This window comes from Palaemon carinicauda, chromosome 8 (assembly GCF_036898095.1).
Source record: "Palaemon carinicauda isolate YSFRI2023 chromosome 8, ASM3689809v2, whole genome shotgun sequence".
NCBI lineage: Eukaryota > Metazoa > Arthropoda > Malacostraca > Decapoda > Palaemonidae > Palaemon > Palaemon carinicauda.
This window is the reverse complement of record NC_090732.1, coordinates 59,758,138-59,773,193: the sequence shown is the minus strand read 5'-3', so window position 1 is coordinate 59,773,193 and position 15,056 is coordinate 59,758,138. Positions and strand designations below refer to the sequence as shown.

The window sequence follows — 15,056 nt, the reverse complement described above, 5'->3', positions numbered from 1 at the left end:
CCTGCGATTGAGAGTGACTATCACCAAACTTTGCCGTTACGACGATTGCAACCTTTGATTGCAAATATGTGACTCGGGCATTATTGTTATGTGGGTGAATGTTCTAAGGGCTTAGAAGGAATACATGGAGGTGGAGGTCTTAGAAGAAAAAATGAAGAAGGGTAAAGATGAGTAGAATTATTAGAAGCTGTGCTACTGTCATAGACTTACACAGTTAGATATTCATATAATTTTGAGAAACATTACTTAAAATATAGTCCATCATATTGCATATGTTACTTCACGTTCCCCTGGGTAGAAATAAACACAATCAAAACAACTGCCGGCTCAGTCAGCTGGAAGAGAAATGCTGCCAGTAATGTGTTTCATTACTTTTTGTTTTAAGTGAATACAAGTCCCCAAAATCGTGCTAAGCTACATTAATTTATGAGAAATATAAATTTTTTACTTTGCTTTTTTTTTCTTTTGTTCTACCATATGGCATTTTATTAGTTTTACGTGATAGTATAGATCTAAGGGCATTTTTTTTCATTTCAATCAATTGCTAATTGTTTAGAATATATGATATCAAAGGTTATGGAATATTATTTATCCTAATTGGAGAATTCAACACAGAACGGGGCTGCAAATAACATAAATTTTAGAATGAGCCACCGTCTTAACAACACAATTTTGGGTAAGGAGTGATGACTCCAAAAATAGGAGACTAAGCTAACCTACATAGAAGACAGCGTGAAAAATATGCAAATAAAGAAAACGTTGAAAATCTACAAATGAAGACAAAATGGATCTCAGTGAACAAGAGAAATGTGAAGATCAACATCTAACCTAAGACGAAGAGCAAGACTTGCATTTTTCTAGACTAGCTCTTAGCATATTTCCCCCCACTGGTATGGGAGTGAGATTGCAATCAGAAAAAGGAAAGATTCATGATTTAGATCGTCAGGTTGAATGTGTTTAATGTAGGCCTTTTGAAGAATTTTTCCTCTCTTTTTAGTTTCTCTCGTAGTTTCTTCTCCCAATATTGTAGTTATCCCCTAAGCTACCGCTCCCATACTTTACGTTTTCTGTACCAAAAGATGGGAAGACTGCGCTGAATTCAATTGTTGTCAATACGCCATGTTCGTGATGTCACTGAGTAGAAAAGCAAGACAAATGCCTTACGCCTGCGTACGTTATTTTCTTAAACTAAGTATGTAAACATAAATTATTATCTTGGTTTTAAATGTAACTTTAGTACTGCTGACTTATAAGCCGCTTTTATCTCTCAATACCTATTCAGATCTGATTAATTGTAATAGGGATACCCATAGCATCAGCCCATTGCAACTTGCTCATTTTATTTAGCACTTTTAGTATGCAAGAATAGGTAGGATTACTATGTACTGTATGTATCTCCCCTTAGACATGCAAGCTTTCTCTTAGTATTTTGCACAAAATCCAGCCTCCTACCCACTCCTTACAACAATATATTGGCCTACCCAGAAATCCCGCTATCGTATCTCATCTGCGTTATCCTAAGCATTGTGATCCTCAACTACTTATTTAGAAACTGAATCCAGGTGATGGCCTTTGACCTGAGAGTCCTGCCATTCATGCATGCACCACTGTTATGACTGGCTGACCAACCTGATCAGTCAATCTTTGCATCTCTGGCTCACCCAAAGTCCCACAACAAGCAGAGGAAAACAAAGGATTTCTTGTGTCCTGTCGGCTGGAGAGAGGGAAGATATGAGCCTGGGAACTATTCCAGCTATATCCAATCTGCCAAGAAGCAAGGAAGACCAAAGGGTGGGCCAGACGAATGTCTTACTTGAAGTAAGGAGGGCAGGTAAATCACGGGGCTACTTAAAGTTTCCCCCATTTTTAGATAAGGTTAGAGTTTCATTTGTACTTGATTCAAGTGACTTGCTTTTACATATTTCGGGCTAAGTGCGTTGAATTGTGTGTGTAAGTTTTGTTTTTAGAGACTAATCCAGTCTCACATCACAGGACCATGCGTCTGACCCCACTTTAATCCTTTGCTATAGCAACATACCTCGAGTCATATATTTTGATTACCTTTTAATTTTACTAAGAGTTGCATTTATCTTATTACAATTTGCGTTTGTTTTAACCTCTTTTTCTGATGTGCTGGTGTCCGTCTTAATAATGAAAATTTTATAATAAAGTACCTAGATTAAGTTAATTATACCTTTTCGTATTACTACTTCCTTTATTGATTTATTTTGTTTATTAAGAATATTTAATCTTCGGACAGTATACCCTATATATTGAAAGGAGTAAGTCTAAATAACTTGAAGGTAATAGTGTGTTAGTGAGTGACTTAGTATTCATTCTATGCTTCGAAGGAAAAAATCTTTACCTTTAACTTGTACTTTACTACAACACATTACTGCTCCCATCCGTTGCCATCGTCTCCATTAATAAAGTAAAGTTACTGTTCAGCATCTCACTGGGATCCCAGGGACAGAGCCAAAACAAACTCTACAGTATAGAGGGCTTTAGTAATGACTAAGTTAAAGTAGGCCATCAGATTATTTTTACATCACATGTGGAGTTCTCAGGCCTCTGGACAGAATACACATTTCCCTTTTAGAGAGAAGGTATGTGAATTACGTCATCAAAGTTATTAACAGGGTGTTTGTGCCTTGAGTGTTAGGGCTCCTTTTCCACCCCCTGCTGATCTTTGCTGATATAATGTAGGGAGAATTTCCCAGAACAATAATTTCCCACTTAAAATATTAAATATTTCTCCACACGAGTGTTCCTATGAGACGGATCCTTTACCCTTGACTTGTGAAGCATTAACATAATTAATCCACTTGATTAAGCATACAGTACCTCGCTATATCACTTAAATTGACACTCACCAGCCAGTTTGTCAAATGTGTATAGCCCAGACGAGAGATTTGTAGTCATTATGATCTTCTTGTATCGACCATGAGTTTAAGGAAAGAAATGCGTAAACAAGTTAATTTGTCACTTTAAGGTTCGCTACAATTTGACGTAGGAACTTCGTATGTCTCAAAAACATTCACCCACATTTTGTGGTGGGTTCTATTCATAACCAAAAAATTCTAAGCTGCTTGAACTAAGGTTTTTGTGTTGTTAAGACGTCTGTGTTTACTGCTCAACGAGAGCGCCGGTGCACTTGTTCTGTCAACTAACTTTGTCATTTTAGCATTTAATTTTTATCATTTTGTACTTTGGTTTACTTTCCTTCGTGTCGTATACCATCCTTAATTTTCTAATCAACGTTCAATTCTCCGTATGCTTAGCAAGAGTCCTTGTCCTAAAGAGCAAATTGACACACAATGATTTAAGTTTTCCTACAAGTAATGTAGAAACTTGAATTCACGATGTCCGTTTCATTCCACGTATTTGTTCCGAGATGGTGGATCCTGTTTACAATCCAAACTAGATGGCTCTTATTTAATATTGAAATACTGTATGAAACTTACTGCATGTTTAGTTTCATTAACAAAATATTTTCACTGTAACTGTTATTTACCACTTATAAATGCGACATTGATTTAATATTTATCCTCTCTTTTTGAGGAGAACTTTGGTGTTTGTCCTTTGTGCAAGAAGATATAACTTCATCCCCTGAGTGGGGAAACTTATGTTTTCTTCGTAAGGACATTTGTGTTTATCCTCTGTGTGAGGAGATTTTGTGTTTGTCCTCTGTGCGTGGATTGGTGTCCCCTGCTGAGGGAAAATTGGTGTTTTCTTTGCATAAGGAAACTTTAAAACTAGCCTATACGAGAGACAACATTAATCCTTCGTATGCAGGGATTTGGTGTTTGTCCTTCGTGTGAGAAGATTTGGTGTATTCTCCGTGTGAGAATATTTTGTTTCGCCTCCGTGTGAGAGAATATATCTTTGTCAACTTTATACGTGTAAATTCATTCGTCTTTTTCATAAGATTTTGTTTTGTCCTCTTAGCGAGATTTCTTTTATTACCTCCCTGTAAGGGAAATTTTACGTTAGTTAACCTCTACGAGAGTGCATATTTGATAGTTAAGTTGTTGCCTCATGCACCCATTAATTTTTGAGTTGTTCGTAGGTCCCCTCAGCGTGCCCACAACAGTGAAACCGTTACAAACGTAAATTTTTTGTCTCAATGCCCATGTGCTTTTTTACACGTTTTTATGCTCTTCATGAGTAACTTAACTTATTCAGTTATAGCTGCCTATGTACTGTATATAATAGATTTTAGTAAAGTTTTTGTGTCACTTGACCAAACATTGTCCACTTTGCTGATACGTTCCGTTTTAATTTTAAAGTACTTTTGTTATTTACCTTTTGTTTTGTCACTAAACAATTTTTCTCTTATTCTAACTTTGCAAAGTTTTGTGTTAACTTTCCTCAATTTTGCCATGGGACTTTAAGATTTAAATTGAACTTGCTTTGCTTTCACCTATTCCATTCATTAAACGGGGTCAAACCAGGGTTGCAGACTTCACTTCTAACGTAAACGACCCTCCACAGTCAAAGGCTGAAACGTCAGCCCAAAGGGAGGTTAACGTTCGTCTTAAGGAACAGGAAATAAAGTTCTAATTTGCTTGTGAGGACACAGATTTACCCTTTCATGCTCTCGTTTCAGTTGATTTTCCGAGCATGGATCCCAGAATTGTGAAACATTTTGAAACTATCATTGGAAAAGTAAGAGAGGAATTTTGTTATTTCAAAACCTTTTGGAGACGTTATTACGACCATCCTATTGTTAAAGTAAACTATCCCATGCTTACTGCCTACTCAAGAAAGACTGAAATTGCTTTCAATAACCTCATGGCTCATGAACATTTAACTCTAAATTCTAGTTAGTTTTGTTCTCCTTTGTCTGCAACACCTTCAGTGATGCGCCCCATTATAAATGCCCCTATTGTCTCGCCAGTCCAGCATGAAGTTCATAATTTTGCATCAGTTCCCCCTCTGGTTTAATATTCACAATTCAATACTATGTTGCCAGCATGGTGCAAAATTAGTAATTTTCCAACAGTCCCTCCTGTTCACTCCTCATTTTCACACCTCAAGTTGGCACATGATCAACCCCAAGCCCCTTTGGCTGTACCGCCTTTGACAGCGCTTCTCAGAGGAAATGCTGTTTATAGTCTCAATATAGACCACCCTAGTGGTAGCGACGATGCTACCCAGCCCATCCATGTGTTTGAAGGCCAACAAAGGCCTGTAACATTAAATTCACACATTAACCCCTTGCCAGTTAGAAACGAGCTAACTCATTTTGACTGAAACTGTTTTTTCAGTTACTGCCGAGTTAATTTGTCAAAATAGGCCTCAAATGAGTTATCTTGTCAGCCTAGGGTGTTATTGAGTCTTCCTGAACGTAGCTAACGGTTGGTGTCAATCAATAATTTTTTCATAAATTTTGTACTTTATAATCCTATTTATGTCAATCTCAAAATAGATTAGTGATTATGAAGTTCCACTGGGAGGCATAGTTTGGAGAAATGTATTTTTACTTAATTGTTAAGTGGGAACTTGTTGTTCTAGGAAAGTCCCCCAACATCAGTTCCTAAAAGATCAACAGGGGAGGAAAAGGAACAATATCGCTCAAGGCACAAACACCCTGTTAATAACTTTGATGACGTAGTTCACTAACCATCACTCTTAAATGTAAAAAAAAAGAAATTGTACAAGTCCAGAGGCCTGAAAACTCCACACGTGAAATAAAGGTAATTTGATGGCCTACTCTAGCTTTTTCAGGTCTAAGGTCATCTATACTCTTAGGCTCTGTTTTGGCTCCGTCCCAGGGACCCCAGTGAGAGGCTGGACAGGAATTTCATGTTAAGTAATTATTGACACAATAACAAAAAATGGGAGCAGTGATGTAAAAGTTAAAGATATGGATCTTTACCTTCGAAGCAGATAGAATCAATACTAAGTCACACGCTAACACACTTATTTTAAGTTACTTATTTCAAAATATCGGGTATACTGTCCAGAGATTTAATATTCATGATAGGCATAATAAAATAAATAAAGGAGTAAAAATAAGATGACGTTTTATTAACCGATTCTTGATTTACTACATAAATTTACATTAAAAGAAATGGACATCTGAACATCACACAAACACAAAATATAATGAAAGAAATGCTAAATAATAAAAATATGGTTGCTTAGACTCGTGGTCTTGTGCAATGGTTAATAGTTGAAATTGGGTCGGGCACGTAGCCCTGTGACCCAGAGACTGTGCTAGTCTCGAAAGCAAGAATGATATGTAAAAATCTGTACACGCAGTGCCACTGCACACAACCCTAAATATGTAACAGCCAGTTAAACCTAAATTAAGTAAAAATTAATCTAAGCTAAAAAAGGGGGAACAACTAAGTGGCCACGTATTTTTACCTGCACTCCTTACAGAAGCCAGCCCTTGTCCTCAAATGGCTGTTGACCAAATAGTTGCACAGTTTGCCTAATGCACCCTTGACTGACCCACCCCTGGAATTCTCGCTTGTGATAGATAGGGACTCCCAGGCTCGTGTCCTGCCCTACATTCAGCCGGCAGGTCCCTATGTGAGTCGAGTTTTGGTAGTGGGGGGGGGGGGGGGGTGGTGTGAGCCAGAGGTCCACAGATTCACTAACCAGATAGGTCCGCTGGTCACTACTGCTTCTGGATGAATGGGCGAATGGGCAGACGTTTGGGTCGAGAGGGTTCACCTGGCTTCACCTTCCAAAACAGGTGTCGGTCGTTGGGCACAGGGTAACCCCGGTTGAGGTGCCATATCGAAACTTTAAGGTAGGGCAATGTATTGTTGTAAGGAGTGCAAAGGAGGCAGGATTTTGCACAAAATACTTAGATAAATCTTGCTGCTCTAAGGGAATATACATACAATTGCTAAAAAATTGATAGTTTAAAGATCAGTTAGTAATAGGATGGTGCGATGGGCACACATCTTAAAATTAACAGACTTGAATTAGTACTGAGAAATAAAAGCTGCATTTAAGTCAGAAGTATTAAAATTATATTCAAAACCAGTATGATAATTTATCTCGACCCACGTAGTTTAAAGAAAGAGCCATCATATGCCGGAGTAAGGCTTTTGCTGTGTGTATCTACTCTTTGACGTACGCCGTGTACGCTATTGTCAACCATTTTAGTTGATTTAAAATAGGTCTCCCGACCTAAAATACAAAAGGAAGAAAAAGCGTGAAGAAAAATTCTTCACACATAGATACTTCTGATGATAGTGAAAATTCGTCAGATGAATATTCTTAAAGTGAAGAAACCGATGTTGAAGAAGAGATAGCCGGAGGAGACTGGTATCGGCTTCAGTTATTTGATGATATAACTCCGTCACACGCACGTTTTCCTTCTGAGGAAGAATCAGGAGTATTTCTGGATGATAGTGATCCAAAGTCCATGACTCTTTTTTATTTTTTCAGTTTGTTTGTTGATGAAAGAATTATTAAACATATATTCATGGAAACTAATAGATTTTTTTAACAAACTGGAAGAAATGATTCATCTAGGCAACCTGTCACGGAAGCTGAACTTTATTTTATTTATCTTTTTTTTTCACTCTTCAAATGCTCATAGGAATAGTAAAAATGCCTGATCAAGAAATGAATTGGTCTAGTGATGAATTGCTTGAAAGACCAATTTTTCGTAAACTTATGACAGTGATGCGTTACAGGAAGATCAAACAGTATCTTCTTTTTGTGAGTAACGAGATTTATGATGAACAAACACACCCAAACCACAAATTATATAACATTTATGATATATATGTAATACTGAGCGAGAACCTAGTGAAATGTTATATGCCTAAGCAAAACCTATCAGTAGATTAGAGCCTCATGCTACTTAAGGGTAGGTTAGGATGGATACAATATATTTCAATGAAAAGGAGGAGGTTTGGAGAGAAATGTTTTTTACTCTGTGAGGCTAAAAGTGGCTATGTATGGAATTCCATTATTTATGTTGGAAAAATAACCCAGTTTCACCCGGAATATAATGGATTGCCAGCAAGTTCGCAAATTGTACTTACTCTGGTGAAACCTTTGCTTGGAAAAGGTTACTGTGTGACCACAGATAATTATTTTAATTCCCCACAATTAGCTGATATTTTGGTCAGCAAGAAAACTGACATATATGGAACTCTACGCATGGATAGACGGGAAGTTTCTGCTCAACTAAAAACAGAAAACCTAAAAAAAGTAGAAAGAGTCGCATTCCAAAGAGGCAAGGTTATGTTTCTTCGGTAGAAAGATAAAAATGGTGGCACATTGCATTCCACTATTCACATACGACGATAATTTTACTATGGGTGGTGATGATAAGGTGGACCAACAGATTGTAGACTATCCTATTACAAGGATAATGGGGAAAAAGTATTATAAAAAAAAGTTTTCTTTTATTTGATGGATATTGCTTTAAGCAATGCATTTATGATTTATATGTTAGTTTGCCAGGCAGGACAAAAACACTTCCCTCATCTGAAATTTCGTCTGACAAAGTATGCATCAGAATTACCACCAAGAAAGTCACCTGGTAGACCCATAACGTCTATTACATCTACAAGGTATACACCTGGACATTTTGCAAAGAAAAATCCACCAACAGAGAAAAAAGCAAATCCTACTAGCAAATGTGTAGTATGTTCTCAGAAATGTGACCATAAATGGAAACCAATCAGGAAAAAATCATGGCATACGTGTAAGCTGTGTCCTGTACCACTATGTGTAGTACCCTGTTTTGAAAACTATCATGCAAAATAATTCTGATCAGTAAAATGAAAAGAAAAGGAAATAAAGGAGTAAACAATTCCTGTATCAATTATTTTTTTTTTCTTTTTGTAACTGGTGACACATTCTTTTTTCAAGAAAATATTTCTTTATTATATGAACTTCGTTAACTTTTTATTTTTTTATTTATTTGTCTATCTCCTTTTTTTTGTGAAAAGAAAAACACATCTCCCGTTATTTTTGAAAATCTTGTTATTCGTTACTCTATTTTGGGAAGAAAAAATATATTTTTATTTTTTCAACGTCTATAACTTGAATTTCTTTAGACAAATTTATTGCATTTTTTTCTTGAAATCCTACAATTTGTGAATTATTGTCTATTTTATAAAGTGAATAATAAATTTAAAGTAATAAATTCAAGAGGCAAAAAAAAAAAAAAACAATGTTTCAGTGTTTCAGTATTCCTACTTATTATTGGCCAATATAATAGACAAGAAATAATTTTTACTTACTTTTGAAATTTGATTTTTTTTTCTTTGACTGTATAACAGACATGCATAATAACATATATTATGTATTCATATGTCAACCCTTCTGTAAATACATTTGAGTGCTTGTGTATGCTTCTATATGCATAATATATGAAAAAAGAACGTGATTTATGGAGATAAGTTAACTCGTTTTTGTCAAAAACCGTATTTTCAAATTAAAACTCCAAGATCAAAATAAAAATGAATGTAAAACAAAGAAAATATCACGACTGACATTCAAAACAAAACAATAAAAAATCATGAAAAATATAATTTGAAATGAAACTTTTTTCTTAAATTGATTATTGAGGAAGGAGTTAAGCCCGTATCGCCTGAGACTTGTAGTGACAAGGCAATGCACATCTCGTTTGATCGTCCCATCAACAAACATTTAATCACCACACCAATATGTCAGGCTGTTACCGTACTCTCCTTGCCTGATTGTCCTATCCCCAAGCCCGTACCTACAACTCCAACCCGCATTGTCGCTAAAACATCCAAGCCAGAATTTGAAACCTGCTCTCTGAACGAGCCACATAGTAGTAATCTTAAGACTTTAGCAGCCAAAAAGGACGAGCCACGCAAGGTTAACCTTAAGACTTTAGCAGTCAGAAAGGAGCCCTTTTCTGTGACAGCGGATTTAGCGACATTCACATGAGTAGAACTACCGCCATAACTACTAATTTAAATGAGAAAGTAGCAATGAACTGGTGCTATGGGTATTCATATATGATTAATCTTAAGATATATGCCTATAGCACCAGCCCATTGGTACTTGCTCATTTAAATTAGCATTTTGGTATGGCAGAATAGGTAGGATTTCTATGTATGTATAGTCAGCAGTATTAAAGTTATATTCAAAACCACTGTAATGATTTATCTCGACACATGTAGTTTAAGAAAAGAATGTACGCAGGTGTATGGCTACGTAGTAACATCATGAACATGGCATATTGATAACAAGTTAAATTCAGCGTAGTCTTCCCTTTTTTTTTTTTTTTTTTTTTTGTTATAGAAAACATAGTGTGTGGGAGCGAAAACTTCAGGGGTTACTACAATATTGGAAGAAAGACCAAAGTACAAGAGATAAGAAAGAGAGGAGAGTGAAGAAAAATTCTACATAGGCCTACTACAGGAAGTTGCAAATAAGGTTCAAATGAAATTAAATAATATTAGCAGGGCTTTCACTAATTAGAAGATTCAGAAAGGCAAGAAGTTGACATTGTAAAGAGTTTAGAGTATAATTACCGGGATATATCAAATGAGAATCTGACCAGGTTATTAGTGTTAAAAGAAAAAGTTAAACATGAAAATTTAGATATAATGTTAAATTTCTCTAAAAAAAAAAACTTAAAATCTTCATCTAGGAGGTCATATTGTACAAGTGTAGGTAAATTCTTACGTGTTTCTACTAAGAGAATAGAACTAAGCCCAAACTGACTAGGTTACGCACAGAAAAATCTTACCTCGAAATAATGGAAAGGGCTCGAGCATATTAAAGAAATTAGAAATTGATAAAGAATTGAAGCCACTAATGCTGATATAGGTGCAGTTAATAAAATCTTAGGTTAAGATAATGCAATAGTTCTATAGTCATGCTTGAGTTTCCCCGTTGGTTGAAAGTAACCGACCCAAAGAAGGTCTCTTGAGGATAGCAGAGCTGCAAAATATTCTTTGTCAAGTTCCAGTGTACAGAAATCTTTTCCTTTAGCAGAAGGTTTGGATAATATTGACAAAGATTTATATAAAAAGAAGGCACAAATAAAAGCATTGAATGATTTAAACCAAATGTGCAGGTGTTTAAATTTAAAAGCAATTTCATACCAATATGGAATTCAAAGCTAGACCATACTTATAATTACCAGCCCATAGGAAGTTCACATCCAAATAAACTTAGGCTAGGCCAAGAACGAAATCTGAACTTGGATTTCTGATTACCAAAATGAGATCAAAACGATTAAAAGGTATTGAATATGTATCCTTGTATCTTTCATACTTCACAAGATATAAACTATTAATTTTGCTTCCTATTATAGATATTCTTATATATCTGCATTGCCATCAATAACTCGTTCCAGGGTGGTCCTATGAAAATTGTTTTTTAGTACTTATTTGTTCTACATAAAAACATAAAAAAAAAATATATATATGAGGAGCTAGAAAGTGTTTGTATTTTCTTTAGCAATCGAAAAACTGTAAATAAGCCGCACCGAGTTTCACTTAGAAGGCCAATTGAAGCAGAATGACTTGAAGAAATTGCAAAGAACATGAGAACTTTTCCTAAAGTTGCCAGGATCCTACGGAGACTGATTCTAAGGAATGAAAAATGGGAATTCACAGGAAATTTTGAGGACTTAATGTGGCAAAAGTCATTCTGAGAAATGCCTGTCCTCTATTAATGTGGTGCAGCCAAGCACAGATGGATATGAGCATTACTTCAGCAAAACAAGATTTATAAAGCCTGCAGAAGGCTCACAGATTGTCACAGACAGTTTTTTATTTATGAAATGCTATCACCACGTCAGGCTTCCAATGTTAATACTACAAGTACCTACACTAATACACCCACAGTAAAGTCATAATTAAATTTTTGCATAGTTTTTGAGCTGCCATAGGCTATGACCGAGTTCATTGCTTAGAGATAACAACAAAGGTAGTGAAATCTATGGATGAATGTGGTGTAGCTTATGTTCCCTCATAGTTATTGAAAGGGAGACTTCTTTTATGTAGATGTAATATCCATTTTCTAAAGGATATCCCATACAGAAAAGGAACATTGCATAGCTCAGTTATGATGGTGTATCAAGATAAAGACGAATCGTATGTCCTCACTGCAATCAAGATATAAGGACCGTCATCTCTTTGCTCACTGCGTAATGCTCCTTTTCTGACGCCATTCCTTGTGAGACTCCGAAAGGAAGCAGACCAGAAATTCCATTTTTATGTGAAACATTGGTAACACATGCAAGAATGTCTTAGATTACTACTGGTCAGAGGATCTAATTTAGATGATGGTAGTAGTCCTGTCATTGAAAAGTAACCCAGATGTCTTAGAAAAGGTTTTGGCAGATACAAGGCTTAAAGCTCTGCATAAAGCCAAAAGTGATGAAAACACCAAAATATTCTGTGAATTAGCCAAGGCTGTTCCATCTTGGTCATCTTGTAATTCAGTCATGAATGAAGCAGGAAAAGGAACAAGTTTGTGTGTTACCACTTATAGAATCTGCATCCGCAATTCATCAGCATGTTTTTCAGGGTATACAATGAAATTATTCCAAAGAAATGAAATTTGTGTATAAGGAGCTTTAAAAATGCTGACATATTTGACCGTACTGACAAATGTGGAAGCATTCGAGACAAAAGAATCAGAGAACAAATCACCATCCAAAGTGACCCTTCTTTATAGTCCATGAGCTAGAACTCAAAATTTGGCATTTGACTACCAAATTAGTGAACAGATCCAATCAGGATTTTTGGTTACCTTGATGTCTGAAGTATCCAAAAACAGGGCTTGGACATTTCAGTTCGGTAGCTTAGTGCCCCAATGGCGGCCATCTTTAAAAATGGCCGCCGTTTTCGAGCTCTATGGTCTATGTTCAGATATTTGGCCATAAATTCACCCTATATCAACCAATTTTCATGGAATTTCTCTGATTTTACTCAGAATCAAATTCTCCAGATATTCATGTATAATTCACGTAATTTCATTGCTATGCTCTGTTCCAAAATGTACCTTTTTATGTCAAATAATGTGTTTTTTGACAATGTTTATCACACGCATCCCAGGAAGTTTGCCTCAGATTAGGAAATTGCCACCAAATGATGATATTTTCTTGCTTGAAATATCTAGAGAAATTAGAATTTACCAATGACTATATTATAAAGAGTTTCTTTCGTGAGGGAGGAGGTATTCCACCCTGATATCCACACCCTCACATTTTCAGAATTTCACTGAAAATAAATATCTTGGGCATCTTAAATGAAACGTTGTCTTGTCTTGTCCTATAATATATTGTTTGTTGTTAGGCTATCTACATGTATTCATGGAAAACAGTTTTATAGCAGTTTTATACCTCACTAACCTGACAAGTTTTATAACAGTTTTATACCTCACTAACATGACAAGGTAAGCCTGACATTTTTATCCCTCATACACCTGTGAACTAGTACTACATGTCACTGATAGGTGTCACTACATCATTAATTTTCAGTGCAATTTTGGTCGTAAAACAATGGAAAATCAGAAGGAAGGTCCATTGTAAAATCATCAAGTAAGTATGGTAGTGTCCAGTGTGTGTATCAGACACTAAAAGATGTATGCATTTCCTTGAAACATGCACATGTTAGGGCTTCAGAGAGGGAAGTTTGTAGGGCCTACAATTACGCCTTCAGTGCCACCAATCTCCTCATTTTGTTACAGGAAATTCTCTTCAATCAATGATACAGCACCACAATGACTGTACTAAAAAAGAAAAATACTAAAATCTGAGAAGGTTCCTTGCATTACATGCGGAAAGCTAGCTATGCCTGAGGAACTTGTTCGATTGACAATTGCTTCCTCTTGGAAAACACTATGAAGCAGCAAAAATTCGACAGTTTGAACCAATAATGAAACTTGCCAGTCATGATATGACTGAATTGCCTAATATTCTGTACCATAGTGGCTGCAGATCAGACTTCACACATCAAAAAGCGCTTGCAAAGCTTGAAACTTACCCTGACACAAACTAACAAAAAGGCAAAGAATCAAGACAGTTAAAACGCAAAAGGACATTCGACACATCACGTGTATATGAAAAGATTTGTATATTTTGTGAAAAGAAATCAAAATATATAAAAGGTTTAAAAACTCGTGAAAAATTAATTCAGGCTGTGGATTTGCGTACTGATGTACGAATTCGCGATGCTACAACTCTTAAATCAGATGTAAGGATTTTGTCAGTTACTTTAAGGGATATAGTGGCAGCTGAGGCCCATTACCATGCCTCTTGCTATAAAGTGTACGGGAAAGAACACCCTGTCGTGGACAAAAACAATGAACAAACTGAAAAAACCTACAAAAGTTAAGTTTATGCTACCATGGTTAACTTGTACAAGTACATCCACAGTCATCGGTTTTTAAAACCACGCATCATTCCGCTTACAGAGCTTACTTCAAAACTAGGGTCTCTCTTAAGTGGAAAGAGTGTAGAAGTCCGCGATTCAACAAAGAATCATTTCAGCCGTAATCTCAAGACAGAATTTAGCGAGAGCTTGCCTTTTTTTACACATAAGAGAAGGGTTTACGTTCGTCCCCATACACTTACTACAGACACTATTGCTTGTGACTATCTAGACTTGAAATATGACTTGGCAGAGCTAAGTCGAGGGCAAAAATGTGAACTGATGATTATTCAAACAGCTCTCATATTACGTGACCAGGTGAGAAATGAGATGAAGGAGCAGACTTGGCCTCCAAAACCAGATGAACTGACAGAGAAATACATTGATCTACCGGCATGCCTCACTCACCTTTTGCAGATCCTCATTGGTGGCCAACAGGCTTTGCCCTCTGATAGAATCAACAGACTGGCATGGTCTTTAGGTCAGGACATTCTGTATACTGTAACCAATGGCCAGGTCATCACGCCAAAACATGTCCTGCTACCTTGGGTAATCAAGACTCTATCTGGTAATGTTGAACTCATTCACATTTTAAATCGACTTGGTCATGGTTGCTCTTACACTCGCCTAGAGGAGATTGATACAGCACTTTGCATCGAGAAGCTGAGCAATGTGGATCAAGGGGCACCACTTATCCCTCTAGGTACA

The 15,056-nt window shown here is 36.3% G+C and overlaps 1 pseudogene; it reads left to right on the top strand.

The window, feature by feature from the left end:
* Positions 1-4,623: 4,623 nt before the first annotated feature.
* On the top strand, positions 4,624-8,243 carry LOC137645248 (piggyBac transposable element-derived protein 4-like; annotated as a pseudogene).
* Positions 8,244-15,056: the final 6,813 nt, after the last annotated feature.